This window comes from Clavelina lepadiformis, chromosome 1 (assembly GCF_947623445.1).
Source record: "Clavelina lepadiformis chromosome 1, kaClaLepa1.1, whole genome shotgun sequence".
Classification (NCBI taxonomy): domain Eukaryota; kingdom Metazoa; phylum Chordata; class Ascidiacea; order Aplousobranchia; family Clavelinidae; genus Clavelina; species Clavelina lepadiformis.
In genome coordinates this window covers 228,694-252,311 of record NC_135240.1, presented here as the reverse complement: position 1 = coordinate 252,311, position 23,618 = coordinate 228,694, and the positions used below count along the sequence as shown (strand labels likewise).

General features: G+C 36.1%; 2 pseudogenes; both read right to left on the bottom strand.

Annotated features, from left to right (window-relative positions):
- Nucleotides 1-1,829: 1,829 nt before the first annotated feature.
- LOC143444244 (uncharacterized) lies at nucleotides 1,830-21,838 on the bottom strand (annotated as a pseudogene).
- Nucleotides 12,540-15,364, bottom strand: LOC143456641 (G1/S-specific cyclin-E1-like; annotated as a pseudogene).
- Nucleotides 21,839-23,618: the final 1,780 nt, after the last annotated feature.

The following is a 23,618-nucleotide window of genomic DNA, read 5'->3' as shown; positions in this document are numbered from 1 at the left end:
GAATATATTACATAGTAGATTCTACCTGTAGTATATCCAAAAAATCTTGTATGTAACTAATCAAAATTAATATAACGTCCTAACCTGCACATGTTTCTCTTTATATGTGTCCAGGTCAATGGACTCCAACGTTTTGAAATCACAGTCTTTTATTATATTTTGCAAAAGTAATACTTTATCTTGGGCTACCCGTTCTTCGTGTGCCCCCCCATCGTGGCCCATTAAAAAGCTTTTGAAGTTGTTTAAAACTTTATTCCAGTTGATGCAATTAGTTTGTTGCTGTAAAATGTAGCGAGGAATTGTGTTAATCATTGCATGAGTGTGTTTCTACTGCACAGTCATTTCGTACTGTGTGTATTTACCAAAACTTACGATTGGGACGTTTTTCCGGCGGCGGTCCATAGAATCAGCCATTTCCATTGCCTTGGGTTGATCAGCGTGAAGCTTGCCACGTAGGTGTCTCACGAGGCCATTCCAAGAAGTCAGGAACTTTTTGCAAAGTTCGCACTTGAAATCACCTTTCCCATTATTTTTTTTGTCGTGCACGATTTTGCAGTGGCGCGATATGTTCAAATTCATGACACCACAGTATCTAGAACAATTACTAACAGCATTATGTCATTATTCTCGGACATGTTTGGCTTTTGTTTTCTTTTACACATAGAAATCAAAAACAGCATTGAAAAGCTGAAGGCATTTTAAATTATCTTATATTCATACTTAAAAGCTAGTCGAAATTATAGTAGAACTTACGGACACTTTTTCTTCTTATTTAATGCAGTATTAGAAGATCCTGATTTTGTTTTTTCCGACTGCGCTTGTCCATAATCCGTATTCATGAACCCGTCATTTTGTTCTGTTGCTGGGTCACTTTTATCACCTCCCTGCTGTTATAAAAAGAAAATTTGCTGTTGTTCAATTTCATTTAAATGTAGATGGTTTAAGTTTCTATATACCTGTGGCATATTGTGGATAAAAATGAGGATAAAAATCTAAAAAGAATCAAAAAATTTAACAGCCACGTTTCACAACACTATTTAATATGATGTATAGTTTAGGTCACCCTTAACTCCATCAATCGTTATCCACACTGGAAATGTTTTATTTTTGCCCGGGCCCGTAAGCATTGGCTCCTATGTGACAACTCCCATGTACAACAACTGTTTGTTGTTGCCGTAACTGTGCGCGCCATACGTTTTATAGGTCGAACTGAACCAGACGTTATCGGTCAATTAATTGCGCGAATTAGGCTGGTGAAATAACTCCATAAGTTTCAAGTTGCACAGACTTAAAGAATTAAATCACTATGGACTTAGCAAAACCGGTTTGCCAGATGAGTACCTTCCATAACGTAAGACGCCTTCCAAAACCCTGAAGGAGTTACAAGAAAATATCTGTCAACGTATTTCGTTTTTTAGGATATCGATAAATTAATTATCGGTCTTGTCGAACTCGGCATTATTACGTAATTAGTGAACCTGGATCTCCGTTATATACAGCAATACATTTGATCAATGATGAGCATCACAACATCATATCGTGACTTAAAAGACTAAATCACTCATTTAGCTTTTTCCAGTTACCAATTGCCACACAAAGTTAACAAAAGGCTACAGAGCGTAACAATTTGCTAAACAGGATTATTATTTGGCTACCATGGTCACCTTGCTGACGCAGCTTTACGTTCGGCACAGGTATGTTATTTTACCCGCTGAGATATATACATCAAATCACTGAAAGAACATTTGCCAGGTTTAAACCTATGGAAGAAAATTTCGCCTACTCATAATAATTAGTCGTAACAACATGAAAAATTTACAAATGCAGACTTATATCCAAAGCCAGCTTACTTCAGAACAATCCAATGTAGCGTTTTCCGACAACGCATGTCCATTCCCCGTGCCCACGACGTTGTCACTGTCGTAATTTTCTTCTTTTTTATTTTTATCAACTTCTTGTTCCTCCTGCAGAGAAAGGATTAAATCGGTAAGTTTTATTTTTGCCAGTAAAATTGACATTGTCTTTATTATTTTATCGATAAATGCAACCAACACGATGTTTCCTCAAACGGAGGTCAGACTGCTTTTGTTCCTCTTCTTTGCGATTCTTTCCAGCAAAATTCTCTTCCCCTCGAAACGAATAGCAAATTATTTAATTCACGTACCTGGTTACATAAGTGCGCAGTCATTTACACAAGCTAGTGTACAATACCTGATGTCACAAAGTCAGCCATCTCGATGTCAGTCATTCGATTCATATTCAATGTCGTTATTTTGTTTACTGATATCACCTGTACAAATTAATTTATACATTTTCTTTGGCCACATTTTAGCGATTTTGGAAACATTATACCGTACTGTACTGTACTGTTAACTGTTTTTGAGCTCTATCTGATCAACGACTATGGCTAACTTGAAAATAGTTAAAAAACGATAAAACTTTCGGTCGAAGCCACTTGTGTTGCTTGAGCTGCCTGGCAAACTAAACAGCAGTACATGTAATTGTTCTTCCTGCAAAAAGTGATACGTTACACTAAGAACGGATTATTTCACTGTGATTTATGTAAAAAACATTATACAAGAAACATTTTATCCTAACTTTAACAAAAAAACCATTAACCTACATGCAGATAAGTTAGCTATAAAAATTAGGCTGCAAAACCTGCAGCCTAATTCAACTCTTCCAGCAAAAAGAGATGCGTTATATAGTCAGTTCCCATTTGACAATACCCTACACGAAATTAGAAAAAATTGACCTAATATTGGCAAATACAAAAGAAATGAGCGAAACGAAGCGTGATATTAATTGTCCGTGGGACAGAGAAGACGCTTTGATCGTAATCGTTATAAATTATAGCATGGTGAGTTTAGAACTGAAGAAACAAAGATCGGCGGCCTAGAAGGTTAATGATGCATACTTGCTGTATTGTCAAGAAAACGTTCCTCAATGAGCTTGATTGAGGCGCGAGTACCAGGATGCGCGTTATTACGTAAGAGTTCAAATACAGTGCGATGCGCGATATTACCTAAGAGTCAAATACGAGTTTCTCCGTTTGAAAGTGCAAATGTTCCACATAATGCGACCGTGGCCAATCAAGCCTTCCCCGGTCAATATAACTGCAAGTTTCGCGTCTTCTTTGTGACTTCATTGTGGTCTGTAATGCGTGATGTTGGTTGTGTTGTAAAGATATCGATCAATGTAGTCGATCGCTAAATAAAACGTCTACCGGTGTAAAGTATACACCTTTCATACCTGCAAAGATACACACTAGCGTTAGACAAGATACTTTCCATTATCTTGCTTTCCCCTAGAGTTTAGAAGTTGAGTTGCTACCTCCATTAACTAGTCTAGCAGGATGGTGCGCACTAGAGGTTGCAAATCTTCGTGTCTCGACAAGTAAGCGCTGTTTCGGTAATAAAGCGAATCTTTGTCGACCATCGAGCGCCATAATTCGTCAGAGTCGGCCCAGCTGAAACAAACAAGACGATTTGAATGTGGGCTCTCAGATTGAGAACAAAAATAACAACACATGTGGTTATGGTTAATGTGAAAGTTAAAAGTGATGTTAATAATAGTCATATAACAAGATAAAGATATAAACAAGAGAAAATATAATAATGAAGTTGTTCAACTGGCCAAAACAACGGCGACCACAACAACCAAAACCATAGCATCTCATAACGAAATCCAATAAATGTCACAAAATGTACATGGCTCTAACGTTCCTTACCTTTTCAAGTTTCAAAATTTGTCCTGAAATGTTGTACGAATTCGCGATGTGTGCATAATCATGGTTGCTAACTTTTGCTCGCAATCTTGTCAAAGAACGATTTATCTTACAAACTTACAAAAACACTGCTTTCGATGACCACATTGACGCGGTACTCTTAGAAACCCCATTTAAAAAAACTGCCACTCCACTCTCCACAGCTAATTACCAACTCACAGTCTCTCGAATACCTATAAAACGTGGACACGTGGTGGAAACAAAAGACTTAGCTACCCGTGACTCGACACTCAAAATTCCGATGTGGCTACATTGGTATGAAGCCTGCCTGTTGAAGCAAGACTGCCTTTCATTTTTCTCTCATGAAACCGACTGATCTTAGTGATCTAGTTAACTGTTTCATGCAAGAGGGCTTAATAACCCTCTCTCTCTCTCTATCACGTTCTACAAAACGAGATGCTACATAACTTAGGCAAATAAAGGGACGTAGCGAACAAAGAAGACCCAACAGCCAAGTCGGCGAAATTAAACTAAAGCTGAAACATAGCTTACGGCTCCGGCCCGGCCCTCCTTTGTCACGAAACAAAAAGCGTGAAGCTTGCCACGTAGGTGTCTCAGGAGGCCATTCCAAGAAGTCAGCAACTTTTTGCAAAGTTCGCACTTGAAATCACCTTTCCCATTATTTTTTTATCGTGCACGACTTTGCAGTCGCGCGATATGTTCAAATTCATGACACCACAGTATCTAGAACAATTACGAACACCATTATGTCATTATTCTCGGAAATGTTTGGCTTTTGTTTTCTTTTACACATAGAAATCAAAAAAAGCATTGAAAAGCTGAAGGTATTTTAAATTATCTTCCATTCATACTTGAAAGCTGTTGGAAATAATAGTAGAACTTACGGACAGTTTTTCTTCTTATTTAATCCAGTATTAGAAGATCCCGATTTTGTGATTTCCGACTGCACTTGTCCATAATGCTTATTCATGACCCGTTATTTTGTTCTGTTGCGGGGTCACTTTTATCATCTCCCTGCTGTTATAAAAATAAAATTTGCTGTTGTTCAATTTCATTTAAATTTAGATGGTTTAAGTGTCTATATACCTGTGGCATCGTAATGATGACAAAAAGTGCACAAACAAAGGTGCTGTTATCCACCCTGGAAATGTTTTACTTTTCCCGCGGCTGCCAGCATTGGCTCTTATGTGACAGCCTCCAGGTACAGCAATTGTTTGTTGCTGCCGTCACTGCTCGCGCCATACGTTTTATGAGTCGAACTGAACTCGATGTTATCGGCCAGTTAATTGCGCGAATTAGGTTGGTGAAATTACTCCATAAGTTTCAAGTTGCAAAGACTTAAAGAATTAAATCACTACGGGCATAGCAAAACCGGATTGCCAGATGAGTACCTTCCATAACGCAAAACGCCTTCCAAAACCTTAAAGCAGTTACATGACAAAATCTGTCAACGTATTTCGTTTTTACGGATTTCGATAAACTAATTATCGGTCTATTCGAACTCGTCATTATTACGTAATAAGTGAACCTGGGTCTCCGTTATATTCAGCAATTCATTTGATCAATGATTAACATCACAACATCATATCATGACTTGAAAGACTAAATCACTCCGGATTCACATTACAATTGGCAAATAACCCAGAAAGTTAAACTTTTCACGAAATCATAATTATTTTTAAAGGTAAAGACGTGAAAACCAATACAAAGTGTAATTGTTGCGGCGGCAATGAAAGGATTGCCATTTGGCTACCATATGTAATCTTTTCTTATTTAGGGTTTATATTTGCCATAATTTCAGTTACCATTTGCTACATAGAGTTAACAGATGGCTACTGAGTGTAGCAATTTGCTAAATAGGATTAATTTTTGGCTACCCATGGTAACCTTTTCTATCTCCAATTACCAATTGCCACATAGAGTTAACAGAATTACAGAATAACATTTGAGTACTGTACTTCCAGATACCATTTGCTAGTCTTTTTGAATTGAGCGAGAATTCGCGCAAATGTAACTGCAAAGATTCGAACTAACTAGACAGGGTTGTAGAATGGGGTTTGTTATATAGTAGATTGTATCTGTAGTTTGTACAAAGAAAGTTTCATGTCAAAATTAATCACAAATACCAGAACGTCCTAACCTGCAAATGTTTCATCTTGTATGTGTCCAGGTTAATGGACTACAACGTTTTGAAATCACAAACTTGTGGTAGACGAAAGTGTTTTAGGTAAAGAACCGCAAGATGAAGCCAGACTAGTCTATTTTTTGAATTTCGACTCATCTGCGTCATTTTTTGTAATGGTTGAGCGAAGCATGACAGATAAGACACACAGGTTTAGCTCAAAGTCAGTGTATACAAATTCTTCCTCCCATTCCGTTTTAAAAGTTCTATTCTCCTCTTCATACTTTCTCTTTTTGCAATAATTCCCCAACAACATTTCTTGGATAAACTCCTTTTGCAATTATTTATATAACCGTAACCCACACTGAAAACTAGTTCAGCCCTGACATGCAGCTTAAATCTGACGGTTTACTTAACTACAGTGTACAGGTTAGCACACTTCTTCACAATAATTTTTTCTTCGGAGTGTAGTTTGATTATTACTAACAATCAGTCGACTGTTACTGCTTGTGGTAGAACGCATTGTTTCATAATCTGATCAATTAACTCGTCTATACCGGAAAAATGGATGTCTAAATGAACAATGCAAATTCATTAAAGAGCCGCAGTTTGGCCACCTCTGCAGTAGGCATTGATAAGGTTTCTCTTCAGTGTGAGTTATGATATGAATTTTATCATACGAATTTTAGGGCACCTTACGTTGATAAACTTCCTGAAAAAACAAGCTGTTTGCCCAACACAACCATATGGTGCAATTTTATATTTCATAAATACAACAAAGTCATTGATATAACATGTAAAAGTGAACAAATAAAACACAAACAAAAGGATGCAGCATCTGGATGAATGGTTTGTAAATGTTTTTTGATGCTAAGTTTTGTCCAAAGACCACTTCAAAATATTTAGATCTCCTCAATAGGAGATTTAATATTTGTTTAATGCATCTGTCATTAAACAGTGTCAATGTCGTTTCACAGTGTGAATAGTTTCATGACTCCGCAAATTTTTCTTTTGGGAAAAGGAATGTTGACACACTTGGCAATAAAAAGACCAATCTCCATTGTGGATTTTGATATGAGCTTTTAAATGTTGGCTTTGGGTAAATGACTTGACACAAATTTAGCACTGATAAGGTTTATCACCAGTGTGGATTCTCATATGAACTTTTAAATTGTTGCTTGTGGTAAATGACTTGAGGCAAACTTGACAATGATAAGGTCGCTCACCAGTGTGGATTCTCATATGAGTTTTCAAATTTCCACTTGTGGTAAATGACTTGAGGCAAACTTGGCACTGATAAGGTTTATCACCAGTGTGGATTCTCAGATGAGTTTTTAAATGGTTGCTTGTGGTAAATGACTTGAGGCAAACTTGGCAATGATAAGGTTGCTCACCAGTGTGGATTCTCATATGAGCTTTTAAATTGTTGCTTGTGGTAAATGACTTGAGGCAAACTTGACAATGATAAGGTCGCTCACCAGTGTGCATTCTCATATGAGTTTTCAAATTTCCACTTTTGGTAAATGACTTCAGGCAAACTTGACAATGATAAGGTCGCTCACCAGTGTGGATTCTCAGATGAGTTTTTAAATGGTTGCTTGTGGTAAATGACTTGAGGCAAACTTGGCAATGATAAGGTCGCTCACCAGTGTGGATTCTCAGATGAGATTTTAAATTGTTGCTTTGGGTAAATGACTTGAGGCAAACTTGACAATGATAAGGTCGCTCACCAGTGTGGATTCTCATATGAGCTTTTAAATGGTTGCTTGTGGTAAATGACTTGAGGCAAACTTGGCAATGATAAGGTTGCTCACCAGTGTGGATTCTTAGATGAGATTTTAAATTGTTGCTTTGGGTAAATGACTTGAGGCAAACTTGACAATGATAAGGTCGCTCACTAGTGTGGATTCTCATATGAGCTTTTAAATGGTTGCTTGTGGTAAATGACTTGAGGCAAACTTGGCACTGATAAGGTTTCTCACCAGTGTGCATTCTCATATGACCTTGCAAACTTCCACTTGTGGTAAATGTCTTGAGGCACACCTGGCATTGATATGGTCGTTCACCTGTGTGCATTCTCATATGAGTTTTTAAATGTTGGCTTTGAGTAAATAACTTTTCACAAAACTTGCAGTGATAATTACGCTCTCCAGTATGAGTTCTTACATGATTTTTCAAACTGCTGCTTTGGGTAAATGACTTGTCGCATACATCGCATTGATAAGGTCGCTCACCTGTGTGAGTTCTTAAATGTTGTTTCAAGTTGCTTTTGCATGTGAATGATTTATCACAAAATTTGCAGGAAAATTTCTTTTCTTGTCCTTCTTTGTCGAAAAAGTCTTGTGAAATCCCATCACTGATTGATTTTAACAAAACGTCAACTGGCATACCAACTACTTGACGATCCATTGCGTTATTACTTGTTATTATACAAACTTATAACCTATTTTCTGAAAAGAACTTAAAATATTTAAAGGTTTTATCGATAGGAGTAAACTCATATAATGTGTAACTCTTTTAATAAAAATATTCAATATCAATAATTGTTTGCAAAATTAATTACAGAGTAAAAAAAGCAGTGACTGTCACATATAAAAACGAAAATCAAAAAGGTTCTCTGTAGTTTGTAAACTGCCAATTTGGATAAATGTCGATAAGTTCACTCACCAGTGTGAGTTCTCATATGAGTTTTCAATATTGCTACTAACGCAAAATGCCTTGTGGCACACCTAGCTTACCATTCGTGTTACTTAGGGCTACCATATATCCTCTTTTCTAAAGAAAAAGGATTTTTGCTCAAAGTAGGCCTAAATGCTACTGAAAACGTCAAAATGTCCTATTTTTTACATTTTTTGCTTTTCTGCTTATATTTTCAACACAATTATATTTTTATTTGACTTTTAGGGTTAAACGACAATTAACCACGGGAAATTTACCGCGAATAAACTAAACAAACGCGAGGACAACTGTCCGTCACAACTGACCATGACGTAAATTTACCTAGAACCAACTGACCTTAATTCATATAATTTGATTAAACAACAATGCTAGTATGCGTAAAAATAAAAGCATAGCGTTTGATAGCCAACTGACCACGACCAATTGTCGCCAGTGATTTTGTTCACGGTCAATTTACGTGATCCCGACTTTTTGGCATGAGGCCTAAGTCAAGTGACATTTCGGCGACAGATTGAGGTCTAACCATTTTTGTTATCATTGTTTTGATTTAAACAACCATAAAAGCAAAATAAAGCTAAGCAATAACGCCAAAGAAATATATTGTGTTTTCTGATGAACTGTGGCAAAAGTGTCCTTGTTTCAGAAAAGGACGTAATGATTTTGAACCTGAATGCATTACTTGTGCATATGCGTATAGTTATCCAAAAACATGTTATAAATTCTTTAAACGTAAAACTCTATTTGCATTGTAATAGCTGGCGAAATTGGCCTTTTTTTAGGCGATGAAGATATGATAGGCTTATATAACATAATATAACATAAATATAATATATAACATAAACCCTAATCTCAAACAACTTCTGTAATGAAAAAAGTTACTTTCCAGAAGTCAAACTCTTCTAAATAATCGAGAAAATAATATAATTATATTATATAATAATATATATTATAATATATTGCTTAACCTTAGTCTATTCTAGACACTGTATATTAAGATGGAAAATGAATTGTGGTATCTACAGTATTATGTAGTAAAGAAGTGACCACATTTAGCCAACATTTTACGGCTTAAAAATCGGTTTTCTGAAAAATGACATGTTAATATTTTACATTCGAAGAATGGATTATTTCACTTTAATTGCTTCAATTTCATTAATTCATGTGAAAAACATTATACAACAAACATATTATACAAAAGTGTACATTCTAGCAGTGTAGTAACTAGTGACTGCACTAAAGCACATTGATAAATAATAATTAAATAAAATCCCATAAATTTTAGTCGTGTGCACATTGAAAGTGCACAAAAAGACACTTTTCTCATTTGTTACACGGCAAGTTTACTTTTAAAAACAAAAATCAAAGAATCATTATACAAATCAAATCAAATAAGAAATCAAAGATTGAATTATATTTTGCCTACACAAGAACTCCCTTTTAATGCATGAAATGACCTGTAATTTCATCCCATAGAAAGGCATAGATTGAATTGAATTCTTTTACCTTGTAAAAAGTATATGTGTAAGATATCAGATACCGGATGTTATTTTGTTTGATGACGATAACAAACAACTGGTACCATACATCAATGCAATTAATGTGGTTAGTGTAATAAATTCAAACAAATATGAATGTTGACGGACTCTTATTTTCATTTGGTATTTTCTAAAATACAGCTAGATGGTCTCTTTTTTATTTTTAAATACAACTAAATTTGCTAAGACTTTGCACATATACATTCTATGAGTATATTATATAGTAGATTGTATCTGTAGTATGTAAAAAAAAAGTTTTATGTCAAATTTAATCACAATTACCAGAACGTCCTAACCTGCAAATGTTTCTCTTTATATGTGTCCAGGTTAATTGACTCCAACGTTTTGAAATCACAAACTTGTGGTAGACCGATGCAAATCTTGCGTTTCCTCTCATTCTGCAATACGTGCTTCCATTTATGAGGTGACGTCTTCGAAGAAGAATTCAAAAGCTCCCTGAAAAATTTATTTAATCTACGAACTATATGACTATAGGCCTACTACCTAAATTCTAAAGCCTTATCATGTCAACTTTAACTTAACACACACCTATCATCTTCTGGCAATATCTTGCTGACCCTCGTTACCTAAAATTGTATTAAGTCATGAGATAGATGTGGACGAAGATGAAAAAGGAATTACCTGTTTCTAATCAGATGATCTAGGATCCTAGGTTATGCCAAAAAGTTTCTTACTCGGTGATCAGGTACAACAAAGGCCAATTGAAAGACTGGCGCCAGTACCTGAAAGCTCGTAACGTTCGAGTCGGACTTCCTGAAAATGCGAAACAGCGTGATCGCAGCACGTTCGCGAAAGAAGTTTGCCATCGAGTTCTAGTCAAGGTTGTTTGCAGAGTACAAAGCCAGAATCGAAAAGCACGGGGATGATATTGCAACTATGACAAAACTGCAAAAAAATGCATGTCGCAAAGAAGCTGTTTTAGCCTGCCTGTAAAATATTCACAGGCAATGTCGGCAGTTTTCATTCGTTTGCCGTGGTACATCGCAACCACTGTTATGGAACAACAACAAAGTACGTCTTGTACAAAATGACGAATAAAAAACGCTTTGCAAACTGACCGTTTAGAAACATATTGGATGAATAATTATGTTAACTTCCGTTTAATATTCTAAAATATAAAAGAACGTATATCCTTAAGATGCGTTAAAAATTAAAATGTTTATGTATTAGTGAAAAAAAGCAATGAAGTGTATTCCTTTATATGCATAGGCTTTGTGGTGCGGTATGGTTTGAGATATGGCAACGAGCTATGTGTATTTTATAGCGATTAAATGTCATTGTTTATCGAGATAGTATGTGTAAATAGGATTAAATCATGTAAGTATTTTGTATTTCATGTATAGCATGTAAATCAATCACGAATCGTGGATTTCCCACCTTGAACATAAATTTTCCCTTTATCAAATCACTTCAAAAACTAATCGTCACATGTTAGCGGTAGAGGCAATTCCGGCGACATACCTCGGGCAACTTTGTTTACCTTCTGCGTATGCTCATAACTGTTACAACATAATAATCAATGAAATCTTGAAACATTTTGATAAACGTGAGGACTGAGGATTATTTAGAGTTTTTGTTGGCTGATCTGACACTTCGTGTTCTATCTTCCAAAGATTTAATGCGCGAATTAATGAGTGCAGTAGGTCAAAAGAATCTTACTCAACCAGTTAATAAACGAAATCGTGCTACATTTTTTAAGTGGTCACCACCAGACGTCGCAATTTCTTACCCACTACAGCCACAAATACAACAAATTTAAGTGTCTTAACCACCTCATTATCCACGATCTAACGCTAACAATGGAACAAAGAGTTCCGGACAAACAAGTACTAATTTCACAAATCATAATTCACCAAACCAACGCGATTAATTTAACTAAACATGGCAACAACGATCACCACACACAAACATTGACCAGTTTCACAAATCATACAGCAAGTGGTAATTTATGGCACAGTGATAACTTAACATATTCATCACCCACCTTTCAGAAACCAGACTATCAACGCGGAAATCACCCTTGCGCAAAATCATTCGCGGGCAACAAAAAACATTCGGCGATCGACGTTAGATTAACTCGGTTAACCCCGTCGAAAGCACCTACTTCCAAAAGAGACTGTCCCTTGTTAACTGTTTATGATCATGCCAATTGAATTCTTTTTTATGTAGATAGCGCTGCAGCAACTTCTCTTTCGTCGGCTAGTTTAGCTCACAAATCAAACCCCAAACTGCAAATGTTTGTTTATGCTTCAGTTAAGTCATTGTATAAAATCACATTTATCATGGGTTTTATTTGAGAAGTTTAGTTGTGAGAAATGAGAATAATGAGAACGATTGTTTGATTTATTGCTTTTGACTGAGCGAGGTCATACCCAGCTTTTGTTTCGTTAAACCACTTGGACATTTCCATTCAATTTAATTTCTCTAATTCGTTTCAAAGACCCTGACTCTCTATGGGAAGCCTTTCCGCTTGACTAAAGAGCTGTCAATGTGCCAAAGTTTATTAGTTTATAATTATAATTAATTACAATACGCCTACCATTTGTCCTCTTTTAGGGTTCAATTCCAACTTTAACCAAGATGAGCCATACAAGCAAAACATACACTTAGTAAAACAGTTCAAAATCAGCCGAATTGTTTACCGCTAACTTACAAAGGTGTCAATGTTATTCGTGTGAGTTTGAATATTTTGTACGTCACTTGCTTCCACCCTGCGGAATTGTTTCATAGGTTGAAGACCACTGTGTGGGACTTTTATCGCAAACAACGCCATCCAGTGAACACACTAAACGCATAAAGAGTTCAATTAAAACACGCAAAATTCAGGCAATATTAACAGAACCAACTATATAGGGCACCTAATGCCTTAAAAATAAATGATATAAATAATCCGACAAACACCGGAAAACCGATTTTTAAAGCAATAAACTCAAAATTAGGTAAAATGCCGTAGATACATTGGTAGACATTGCTGATAAGTGATAACACTCCTAGTATTATCTAAATCTTATAACACTCTTATACTAGAATTATCCCAGTGCTTATAGAATTACTTACAGCGGCGATGTCTAAGAACTGAAAGCATGAAACTTGGGTGGCGAGCTCCCGCGATGAAAAATGGTACAAGGCGGACACAGCCAAGAACACGGATGGAAACTGAAGACTTTTGATGTCCAATGTAAAGAGGTCGATCAACTAGAATGGAAATAAGAACAGTTAAGATTACTCGACGCTTGACGCAGTTTCTGAAACCGCACGTTAAATATCCAGCAAGTGAAGATGTGAGGTAGCTGTACGCAGAAAGTCCCGATATTAGTTATATTGTTTGCTAATTGCTAATAACTGCATGAATGCAAAACACAAGCAAAGTGGGTCAATAAATCGGCGGCAACTCACAGTCGAAATATTCATATATTCGAGATTAGGAAGACGACATAATAGAAAAAATATAGCAAATTTTACGAACAGAACCGGACCAGGACGCTGGTGACATTTTAAGCACTAGATGCATCTGAGACGTTGTTTCATCAAAGTTTAGGATCGTTACCTTTCACACAAGAACTGACTGCAATTTATTCCCACCTGTGCTATGTGGACAAATGTTTCTTGCGGATATTGAGGAAGGAAAAAAAGCGGATGACAGAGCATTGGCGGCGAAAGCGGCGTGACCGCGTGAGCTGTCTGAAGATAAACGTTTACCCAGGACACCACTGTGACTGGGGAAAGCGACCACTTGAGTGTGCTAAGGATTAACAATTCCTGGGATATGATTTCTTCCTCCGTGCAAGCTCCATCGGTGACGTAGGCAAAGTCTGTTAACTTCGGGGGATAGATTTCCTGTAGAGACACAAAAGTTTAGCAAAGACCAATATTTAGAAATCATTTCTCCTAAATACTGTTTACCTGCGTGAATATAGGTTCTTCAAATAAATTTTATACAAAAAAATGACAAACTTACTTCTAATTGCGCGGCGATAAATAAGGCGGTGACACCGACAAGCTGTAACCTCGTTTTGTGAATGTTGGTTGTGTTGTAAAGATATCGATCAATGTAGTCGATCGCTAAATAAAACGTCTCCCAGTGTAAAGTTCACACCTTTGATACCTGCAAAGAGACACACTAGCGTTAGACAAGATACTTTCCATTATCTTGCTTTCCCCTAGAGTTTAGAAGTTGAGTTGCTACCTCCATTAACTAGTCTAGCCGGATGGTGCGCACTAGAGGTTGCAAATCTTCGTGTCTCGACAAGTAAGCGCTGTTTCGGTAATAAAGCGAATCTTGGTCGACCATCGAGCGCCATAATTCGTCAGAGTCGGCCCAGCTGAAACAAACAAGACGATTTGAATGTGGGCTCTCAGATTGAGAACAAAAATAACAACACATGTGGTTATGGTTAATGTGAAAGTTAAAATTGATGTTAATAATAGTCATATAACAAGATAAAGATATAAACAAGAGAAAATATAATAATGAAGTTGTTCAACTGGCCAAAACAACGGCGACCACAACAACCAAAACCATAGCATCTCATAACGAAATCTAATAAATGTCACAAAATGTACATGGCTCTAACGTTCCTTACCTTTTCAAGTTTCAAAATTTGTCCTGAAATTTTGTACGAATTTGCGATGTGTGCATAATCATGGTTGCTAACTTTTGCTCGCAATCTTGTCAAAGAACGATTTATCTTACAAACTTACAAAAACACTGCTTTCGATGATCACATTGACGCGGTACTCTTAGAAACCCCATTTAAAAAAACTGCCACTCCACTCTCCACAGCTAATTACCAACTCACAGTCTCTCGAATACCTATAAAACGTGGACACGTGGTGGAAACAAAAGACTTAGCTACCCGTGACTCGACACTCAAAATTCCGATGTGGCTACATTGGTATGAAGCCAGCCTGTTGAAGCAAGACTGCTTTTCATTTTTCTCTCATGAAACCGACTGATCTTAGTGATCTAGTTAACTGTTTCATGCAAGAGGGCTTAATAACCCTCTCTCTCTCTCTATCACGTTCTACAAAACGAGATGCTACATAACTTAGGCAAATAAAGAGACGTAGCGAACAAAGAAGACCCAACAGCCAAGTCGGCGAAATTAAACTAAAGCTGAAACATAGCTTACGGCTCCGGCACGGCCCTCCTTTGTCACGAAACAAAAAGCGTGAAGCTTGCCACGTAGGTGTCTCAGGAGGCCATTCCAAGAAGTCCGCAACTTTTTGCAAAGTCGCACTTGAAATCACCTTTCCCATTATTTTTTTATCGTGCACGACTTTGCAGTCGCGCGATATGTTCAAATTCATGACACCACAGTATCTAGAACAATTACTAACACCATTATGTCATTATTCTCGGAAATGTTTGGCTTTTGTTTTCTTTTACACATAGAAATCAAAAACAGCATTGAAAAGCTAAAGGTATTTTAAATTATCTTCCATTCATACTTGAAAGCTGTTGGAAATAATAGTAGAACTTACGGACAGTTTTTCTTCTTATTTAATCCAGTATTAGAAGATCCCGATTTTGTGATTTCCGACTGCACTTGTCCATAATGCTTATTCATGACCCGTCATTTTGTTCTGTTGCTGGGTCACTTTTATCATCTCCCTGCTGTTATAAAAATAAAATTTGCTGTTGTTCAATTTCATTTAAATTTAGATGGTTTAAGTGACTATATACCTGTGGCATCGTAATGATGACAAAAAGTGCACAAACAAAGGTGCTGTTATCCACCCTGGAAATGTTTTACTTTTCCCGGGGCTGCCAGCATTGGCTCTTATGTGACAGCCTCCAGGTACAGCAATTGTTTGTTGCTGCCGTCACTGCTCGCGCCATACGTTTTATGAGTCGAACTGAACTCGATGTTATCGGCCAGTTAATTGCGCGAATTAGGTTGGTGAAATTACTCCATTAGTTTCAAGTTGCAAAGACTTAAAGAATTAAATCACTACGGGCATAGCAAAACCGGATTGCCAGGTGAGTACCTTCCATAGCGCAAAACGCCTTCCAAAACCATAAAGCAGTTACATGACAAAATCTGTCAACGTATTTCGTTTTTACGGATTTCGATAAACTAATTATCGGTCTATTCGAACTCGGCATTATTACGTAATAAGTGAACCTGGGTCTCCGTTATATTCAGCAATTCATTTGATCAATGATTAACATCACAACATCATATCATGACTTGAAAGACTAAATCACTCCGGATATACATTACAATTGGCAATTAACCCGGAGAGTTAAACTTTTCACGAAATCATAATTATTTTTAAAGGTAAAGACGTGAAAACCAATACAAAGTGTAATTGTTGCGGCGGCAATGAAAGGATTGCCATTTGGCTACCATATGTAATCTTTTGTTATTTAGGGTTTATATTTGCCATAATTTCAGTTACCATTTGCTACATATAGTTAACAGATGGCTCCTGAGTGTAGCAATTTGCTAAATAGGATTAATTTTTGGATACCCATGGTAACCTTTTCTATCCCCAATTACCAATTGCCACATAGAGTTAACAGAATTACAGAATAACATTTGAGTACTGTACTTCCAGATACCATTTGCTAGTCTTTTTGAATTGAGCGAGAATTCGCGCAAATGTAACTGCAAAGATTCGAACTAACTAGACAGGGTTGTAGAATGGGGTTTGTTATATAGTAGATTGTATCTGTAGTTTGTACAAAGAAAGTTTCATGTCAAAATTAATCACAAATACCAGAACGTCCTAACCTGCAAATGTTTCATCTTGTATGTGTCCAGGTTAATGGACTACGACGTTTTGAAATCACAAACTTGTGGTAGACGAAAGTGTTTTAGGTAAAGAACCGCAAGATGAAGCTAGACTAGTCTATTTTTTGAATTTCGACTCATCTGCGTCATTTTTTGTAATGGTTGAGCGAAGCATGACAGATAAGACACACAAGTTTAGCTCAAAGTCAGTGTATACAAATTCTTCCTCCCATTCCGTTTTAAAAGTTCTATTCTCCTCTTCATACTTTCTCTTTTTGCAATAATTCCCCAACAACATTTCTTGGATAAACTCCTTTTGCAATTATTTATATAACCGTAACCCACACTGAAAACTAGTTCAGCCCTGACATGCAGCTTAAATCTGACGGTTTACTTAACTACAGTGTACAGGTTAGCACACTTCTTCACAATAATTTTTACTTCGGAGTGTAGTTTGATTATTACTAACAATCAGTCGACTGTTACTGCTTGTGGTAGAACGCATTGTTTCATAATCTGATCAATTAACTCGTCTATACCGGAAAAATGGATGTCTAAATGAACAATGCAAATTCATTAAAGAGCCGCAGTTTGGCCACCTCTGCAGTAGGCATTGATAAGGTTTCTCTTCAGTGTGAGTTATGATATGAGTTTTATCATACGAATTTTAGGGCACCTTACGTTGATAAACTTCCTGAAAAAACAAGCTGTTTGCCCAACACAACCATATGGTGCAATTTTATATTTCATAAATACAACAAAGTCATTGATATAACATGTAAAAGTGAACAAATAAAACACAAACAAAAGGATGCAGCATCTGGATGAATGGTTTGTAAATGTTTTTTGATGCTAAGTTTTGTCCAAAGACCACTTCAAAATATTTAGATCTCCTCAATAGGAGATTTAATATTTGTTTAATGCATCTGCCATTAAACAGTGTCAATGTCGTTTCACAGTGTGAAAAGTTTCATGACTCCGCAAATTTGTCTTTTGGGAAAAGGAATGTTGACACACTTGGAAATAAAAAGACCAATCTCCATTGTGGATTTTGATATGAGCTTTTAAATGTTGGCTTTGGGTAAATGACTTGACACAAATTTAGCACTGATAAGGTTTATCACCAGTGTGGATTCTCATATGAAATTTTAAATTGTTGCTTGTGGTAAATGACTTGAGGCAAACTTGACAATGATAAGGTCGCTCACCAGTGTGGATTCTCATATGAGTTTTTAAATGGTTGCTTGTGGTAAATGACTTGAGGCAAACTTGGCACTGATAAGGTCGCTCACCAGTGTGGATTCTCATATGAGCTTTTAAATTGTTGCTTGTGGTAAATGACTTGAGGCAAACTTGACAATGATAAGGTCGCTCACCAGTGTGGATTCTCATATGAGCTTTTAAATGGTTGCTTGTGGTAAATGACTTGAGGCAAACTTGGCACTGATAAGGTCGCTCACCAGTGTGGATTCTCATATGAGTTTTCAAATGTCCACTTCTGGTAAATGACTTGACACAAATTTGGCACTGATAAGGTTTCTCACCAGTGTGCATTCTCATATGACCTTGCAAACTTCCACTTGTGATAAATGTCTTGAGGCACACCTGGCATTGATATGGTCGTTCACCTGTGTGCATTCGCATATGAGTTTTTAAATGTTGGCTTTGAGTAAATAACTTTTCACAAAACTTGCAGTGATAATTACGCTCTCCAGTATGAGTTCTTACATGACCTTTCAAACTGCTGCTTTGGGTAAATGACTTGTCGCATACATCGCATTGATAAGGTCGCTCACCTGTGTGAGTTCTTAAATGTTGTTTCAAGTTGCTTTTGCATGTGAATGATTTATCACAAAATTTGCAGGAAAATTTCTTTTCTTGTCCTTCTTTGTCGAAAAAGTCTTGTGAAATCCCATCACTGATTGATTTTAACAAAACGTCAACTGGCATACCAACTACTTGACGATCCATTGCGTTTTTATTTGTTATTATACAAACTTATAACCTATTTTCTGAAAAGAACTTAAAATATTTGAAGGTTTTATCGATAGGAGTAAACTCATATAATGTGTAACTTTTTTAATAAAAATATTCAATATCAATAATTGTTTGCAAAATTAATTACAGAGTAAAAAAAGCAGTGACTGTCACATATAAAAACGAAAATCAAAAAGGTTCCCTGTAGTTTGCAAACTGCCAATTTGGATAAATGTCGATAAGTTCACTCACCAGTGTGAGTTCTCATATGAGTTTTCAATATTGCTACTAACGCAAAATGCCTTGTGGCACACCTAGCTTACCATTCGTGTTACTTAGGGCTACCATATATCCTCTTTTCTAATAAAAAAGGATTTTTGCTCAAAGTAGGCCTAAATGCTACTGAAAACGTCAAAATGTCCTATTTTTTACATTTTTTGCTTTCCTGCTTATATTTTCAACACAATTATATTTTTATTTGACTTGTAGGGTTAAACGACAATTAACCACGGGAAATTTACCGCGAATAAACTAAACAAACGCGAGGACAACTGTCCGTCACAGCTGACCATTACGTAAATTTACCTAGAACCAACTGACCTTAATTCATATAATTTGATTAAACAACAATGCTAATATGCGTAAAATATAAAAGCATAGCGTTTGATAGCCAGCTGACCACGACCAATTGTCACCAGTGATTTTGTTCACGGACAATTTACGTGATCCCGACTTTTTGGCATGAGGCCTAAGTCAAGTGACATTTCGGCGACAGATTGAGGTCTAACCATTTTTGTTATCATTGTTTTGATTTAAACAACCATAAAAGCAAAATAAAGCTAAGCAATAGCGCCAAAGAAATATATTGTGTTATCTGATGAACTGTGGCAAAAGTATCCTTGTTTCAGAAAAGGACGTAATGATTTTGAACCTGAATGCATTACTTGTGCATATGCGTATAGTTATCCAAAAACATGTTATAAATTCTTTAAACGTAAAACTCCATTTGCATTGTAATAGCTGGCGAAATTGGCTTTTTTAGGCGATAAAAATATGATAGGCCTATATAACATAATATAACATAAATATAATATATAAGTAATATAACATAAACCCTAATATCAAACAACTTCTGTAATGAAAAAAGTTACTTTCCAGAAGTCAAACTCTTCTAAATAATCGAGAAAATAATATAATTATATTATATAATAATATATATTATAATATATTGCTTAACCTTAGTCTATTCTAGACACTGTATATTAAGATGGAAAATGAATTGTGGTATCTACAGTATTATGTAGTAAAGAAGTGACAACATTTAGCCTACATTTTACGGCTAAAAAATCGGTTTTCTGAAAAATGACATGTTAATATTTTACATTCGAAGAATGGATTATTTCACTTTAATTGCTTCAATTTCATTAATTCATGTGAAAAACATTATACAACAAACATATTATACAAAAGTACACTACACTTCATACGTAATACGTACACTTCATTATTGCACGAAAACCATCACTGTCCTACCAGTTTTGCAAAAAAAATAAATAAGCAAATAATTGAACATCCTTAAATACAAGAAAGCCAGCAAAACTATTTCTGGAAATGTGCCATCAAATTGTAGTAAGTAGCCCAGCTTAGCCTTTTAATAAAGCCGGATCTCATCGCTTCTCTAAGCTGACTTCGCACGCGATGCATTTCCATCTGGTTTATGAAATAACGATAACCTAGCACCGACGAAACATTCCGTTATTTATATTTATGTCTATTTTATGTTAATACCGGCACAAAACCAAGAGAAAGGAAATGCCCAGTGAGGATAAGTCTTGGACAAGTGGATTACATTCTAGCAGTGTAGTAACTAGTGACTGCATTAAAGCACATTGATAAATAATAATTAAATAAAATCCCATAAATGTTAGTGGTGTGCACATTGAAAGTGCACAAAAAAGACACTTTTCTCAGTTGTTACACGGCAAGTGTACTTTTAAAAACAAAAATCAAAGAATCATTATACAAATCAAATCAAATAAGAAATCAAAGATTGAATTATATTTTGCCTACACAAGAACTCCCTTTTAATGCATGAAATGACCTGTAATTTCATCCCATAGAAAGGCATAGATTGAATTGAATTCTTTTACCTTGTAAAAAGTATATGTGTAAGATATCAGATACCGGATGTTATTTTGTTTGATGACGATAACAAACAACTGGTACCATACATCAATGCATTTAATGTGGTTAGTGTAATAAATTCAAACAAATATGAATGTTGACGGACTCTTATTTTCATTTGGTATTTTCTAAAATACAGCTAGATGGTCTCTTTTTTATTTTTAAATACAACTAAATTTGCTAAGACTTTGCACATATACATTCTATGAGTATATTATATAGTAGATTGTATCTGTAGTATGTACAAAAAAAGTTTTATGTCAAATTTAATCACAATTACCAGAACGTCCTAACCTGCAAATGTTTCTCTTTATATGTGTCCAGGTTAATTGACTCCAACGTTTTGAAATCATAAACTTGTGGTAGACCGATGCAAATCTTGCGTTTCCTCTCATTCTGCAATACGTGCTTCCATTTATGAGGTGACGTCTTCGAAGAAGAATTCAAAAGCTCCCTGAAAAATTTTTTTAATCTACGAACTATATGACTATAGGCCTACTACCTAAATTCTAAAGCCTTATCATGTCAACTTTAACTTAACACACACCTATCATCTTCTGGCAGTATCTTGCTGACCCTCGTTACCTAAAATTGTATTAAGTCATGAGATAGATGTGGACGAAGATGAAAAAGGAATTACCTGTTTCTAATCAGATGATCTAGGATTCTAGGTTATGCCAAAAAGTTTCTTACTCGGTGATCACTGATCAGGTACAACAAAGGCCAATTGAAAGACTTGCGCCAGTACCTGAAAGCTCGTAACGTTCGAGTCGGACTTCCTGAAAATGCGAAACAGCGTGATCGCAGCACGTCCGCGAAAGAAGTTTGCCATCGAGTTCTAGTCAAGGTTGTTTGCAGAGTACAAAGCCAGAATCGAAAAGCACGGGGATGATATTGCAACTATGACAAAACTGCTAAAAAACGCAACAGTAGCTGTTTTAGCCAGCCTGTAAAATAATCACAGGCAATGTCGGCAGTTTTCATTCGTTTGCCGTGGTAAATCGCAACCACTGTTATGGAACAACAACAAAGTACGTCTTGTACAAAATTACGAATAAAAAACGCTTTGCAAACAGACCGTTTAGAAACATATTGGATGAATAATTATGTTAACTTCCGTTTAATATTCTAAAATATAAAAGAACGTATATCCTTAAGATGCGTTAAAATGTTTATGCATTAGTGAAAAAAAGCAATGAAGTGTATTCCTTTATATGCATAGGCTTTGTGGTGCGGTATGGTTTGAGATATGGCAACGAGCTATGTGTATTTTATAGCGATTAAATGTCATTGTTTATCGAGATAGTATGTGTAAATAGGATTAAATCATGTAAGTATTTTGTATTTCATGTATAACATGTAAATCAATCCCGAAGCGTGGATTTCCCACCTTGAACATAAATTTTCCCTTTATCAAATCACTTCAAAAACTAATCGTCACATGTTAGCGGTAGAGGCAATTCCAGCGACAGACCTCGGGCTGCTTTGTTTACCTTCTGCGTATGCTCATAACTGTTACGACATAATAATCAATGAAATCTTGAAACATTTTGATAAACGTGAGGACTGAGGATTATTTAGAGTTTTTGTTGGCTGATCTGACACTTCGTGTTCTATCTTCCAAAGATTTAATGCGCGAATTAATGAGTGCAGTAGGACAAAAGAATCTTACTCAACCAGTTAATAAACGAATTCGTGCTACATTTTTTAAGTGGTCACCACCAGACGTCGCAATTTCTTACCCACTACAGCCACAAATACAACAAATTTAAGTGTCTAAACCACCTCATTACCCACGATCTAACGCTAACAATGGAACAAAGAGTTCCGGACAAACAAGTACTAATTTCACAATTCATAATTCACCAAACCAACGCGATTAATTTAACTAAACATGGCAACAACGATCACCACACACAAACATTGGCCAGTTTCACAAATCATACAGCATTTGGTAATTTATGACACAGTGATAACTTATCATATTCATCACCCACCTTTCAGAAACCAGACTATCAACGCAGCAATTACCCTTGCGCAAAATCATTCGCGGGCAACAAAAAACATTCGGCGATGGACGTTGGATTAACTCGTTAACCCCGTCGAAAGCACCTACTTCCAAAAGAGACTGTCCCTTGTTAACTGTTTATGATCACGCCAATTGAATTCTTTTTTATGTAGATAGCGCTGCAGCAACTTCTCTTTCGTCGGCTAGTTTATCTGACAAATCAAACCCCAAACCGCAAATGTTTGTTTATGCTTCAGTTAAGTCATTGTATAAAATCACATTTATCATGAGTTTTATTTGAGAAGTTTAGTTGTGAGAAATGAGAATAATGAGAACGATTGTTTGATTTATTGCTTTTGACTGAGCGAGGTCATACCAAGCTTTTGTTTCGTTAAACCACTTGGACATTTCCATTCAATTTAATTTCTCTAATTCGTTTCAAAGACCCTGACTCTCTATGGGAAGCCTTTTCGCTTGACTAAAGAGCTCTCAATGTGCCAAAGTTTATTGGTTTAAAATTATAATTAATTATAATACGCCTACCATTTGTCCTCTTTTAGGGTTCAATTCCAACTTTAACCAAGATGAGCCATACAAGCAAAAC